Genomic DNA, 3,397 nt, shown 5'->3' on the forward strand with positions numbered 1-3,397 from the left:
TGGATCCCCATATGGAGTAGTCTCTGGATAGTCCATCCTTTCATCTTAGCTCTAAATTTTGTCTCTGTACCTGTATCCTTTCATGAGTATTTTGTTCCTTATTCTAAGGAGGAATGAAGTATCCACACGATTCCTAAGATGGCTTTTAAGATGTTTTCACAATCTGGTTCATTTAATAATTCCTCTTGTTACTGTTAAATACATAGCAATTCTTCCATGAGAATAATCATCAGCTATATTCTAACAATGAAATATATTAAAATCTATCCCCTGTAATTCTCTCAGTCACATGACTGGAAGACCTTCTCTGTAGCCATTGACTTCAAAACCCAAGACTATAACATGAGGATTAAATTTTTCTACTTTGAGAATGATGAGTGCTATTTCCCAAAGCCTAAAGATGACTATGTACATATGTTTTATTTATTTATTATTAAGTAGACTAGATCATAAACAGAAATGTGCTGGTAATGTGAAATCATGTTTTGGCAATGAACAGATGCCAACATTAAACAATTAAAATGTATACAACAAATGGTAACAATTTAAACTAAGTATGGAAAGAAATAGTGCACATATATTGGGAATTCAACCAATAGATTTATAAGCCAATACTTCAATATTTTCAGATGCTACGTTACTGTAATATTACTATAAATTTGCTCCTGGAATTAATGGTGTACATTTTGTTCAACAAGTTTTTATTTATAGTTATGAAAAGAGAAAAAAATACAATAGTATTTGAGTAAGTGATGGGGAAAAACGCAGGGATACTCATTATTGTAAGGGTAGTCACTGTGATTCAGGAAGAAAGTGCTTAGAATTGGATAGCTTGTTATTTATTTTGATTACAAGTGTTATGTATTTCCTATATGTACCTTTATTTGTTTCCTAATAACGAGTAAAAAATAGGTCTCTCTGCTCCCACTGCTCATCGTAGACACCAGTCCACATGCCGGTTTTCCAACCATGGCCAACCTCAAATGCACCTTCATTGCCATCAAGCTAGATGGTGTGCAGCAGGGTTCTTGTGGGCAAGATCATATAGCGCTTTGAACAGAAGCAGGTTCCACCCGGTGGCCATGAAGTTCCTTCGGGCTTCTAAAGAACAACTGAAACACCACTACACTGTCCTGAAATACCATCCTTACCACCAGGTGCTGGTGAAGTACGTGGACTTAGGGCTCCCTCATCTGGGAGGGGCCCGAGACCAATCCTTCTGACACTAAACCAGGCACCATTAGAGAGGAGCTTTGCATTCGAGCTGTCAGGAACATCATTCATGGCAGCGATTTTGTGGAAAGAGCTTAGAAAGAGATTGGTCTGTGGTTTAAGCTTGGAGAACTGATTGACTATAACAAGACTTGTGCTTATGAACGGGTATATGAGCAGACTTGGATAAACCAGAGTCCTTTTCGGCACTACTCATGGGTGTAGTGGGGTGAACACAACTCTTCATCCCACTGAGTGGATGTATCATCTTTTCTAAAACAAATAATGACTCTGGAACTAGGGGTGGGGAGAGTAAAAATTAAAGTCATTGAAGCCTTACTTCCTTACCTATCTAGCACACAACACCAAGTCTTTCAATTTTTGATTTAAAATAATCCCTTTGTCTATAAGATACATCTTCCTTAAAAGCCTCCCATGCCCTTTTTCTGAAACGTTCTGTCCTCATTTCTGTCTTAGAAACTCCTTGTATTTTGTTACTTCTACAAATATTCTCACCATGACAAAAGAGGGCTAGGATAACAAACTGTTTGTTCCTTGATAATGAATACAAAGATTCCAGGCCATTCCCTGCTCTCCATGAAGTGCCAAGAACTCTCCCTTGTAGCATCCATTGTTATATGAGCAAAACACACTGCTATGTCACTCAGAGCCTACATGAACACTATTGTTTTTTTGTTTTGTGCACACTCGACAAATCCTGACCAATTACCTGCACAGATGAAGTTGTGACCAGTGTGTTTAAACCACTGTGTTTATCTTAAATAGTGCTTTGCCTTCTAAAATTTCAGGTGGATCACTACCTCCAACATTCCTTTCAATAGTCACATTACAGACAGATATGAGAGACAGGCTGTTTACAATGGGACTTCATTGAAAGTAATATAGTACATGTTGTTAAACTGGTTTGATCCTTTAAAATTCATTCAGCATTTTTTTATTATCTTAGGTAGGAACTGTTATGTTATTACAAAATCAGATTTTAAGTAACAGAGAATTTGATGGACCTCATCTCCATTTCCATAGGTGCTGGACTTAAACACCTCTGCTCATATTTTAACCAGAAAATTGTGCAACTTTGTCACTAATAGGTTTAAACACAATTTGAATATCACAAATGCTTTGTCTTATATTTGCTCAATTTGAGTAGAAAATTAATTAGCCTGTATTTACTATTTGATATTTAAAACATATTTGTTATTTAATTTTAATTGAAATAATAATAACAACCAGGCTTAAAGATTTACAAGAAGATGTGGCTTAGAAATGTACAATCTTAACTCATATGATGGTGGCTAGTATTTTTCAGACACTTCTCTAAGAAATCAATCTTAAAAATGAAAGCATCTTATTCCACATGTGGAAGTCTCATGCCAATGAATCTATCATCATTCCTTTCTTTCTTTCATACAGCCGGGGAGTCTGATGAAATGTAGGTAAATATCTGCATTATCTGTTTGACATCTTGGCAAGCATGTTTGATATCTTGACAAACACAATTTTAAGACCTTTCAGGCTGATTAAAATATCAAAACTGTCATCCATCTCGAAGATTTATAGATTGCTTTTTCTCAGGTGTGAAATGAAGATTTTAGCTAAAAATCTGTGTCTTGTGACTTTAAATATAGACAAAAATAACATGTTTGCCCATGGCATTATGTTTCTTAATATTGTTAAATGAAGCAGTACAAATGTGTGTAAAGAGATTATTCCTAAATGGATGCTGCTGAAATCTCAAACAAATAGGATCCTCTTTTTAAAATATCCCTAATCACCAGTGACTAAGCAGTAGCTTTCCATTTTTTCTAAGTCAATCTTGAAAACTTCCTGAGCTCAAAATGACCAATTAGTGTCAAACATCACAAATGCACTCCGAATGAGCCACCTATAACTTTTCACAATTTTAAAATTCTTTTCCAGGGGATTTCAGATGAATTTGAAATATATAAATAAGAAATAACTACACAGAAGATTTATTGACATTATTTTTGGCCTGCTTTTCTCCTAAACTTTATAGTGGAAACAATTTTAGTGAACTTTTGCTTAAATGACTGAGGCAATTTTTCTTTCCTAAGCTCTAAAAGCATAAAACAACATGGCAAATAATCATTATAGTCTCTCTCTCTCTCTCTCTCTCTCTCTCTCTCTCTCTCTCTCTCTCTCTCTC

General features: G+C 35.3%; 1 pseudogene; it reads left to right on the top strand.

Moving 5' to 3' along the window:
* Positions 1-969: 969 nt before the first annotated feature.
* LOC110316746 lies at positions 970-1,437 on the top strand (annotated as a pseudogene).
* The last annotated feature ends 1,960 nt before the right edge of the window (positions 1,438-3,397 follow it).

The sequence above is a fragment of the Mus pahari genome, chromosome 2 (assembly GCF_900095145.1).
Source record: "Mus pahari chromosome 2, PAHARI_EIJ_v1.1, whole genome shotgun sequence".
NCBI classification, from domain to species: domain Eukaryota; kingdom Metazoa; phylum Chordata; class Mammalia; order Rodentia; family Muridae; genus Mus; species Mus pahari.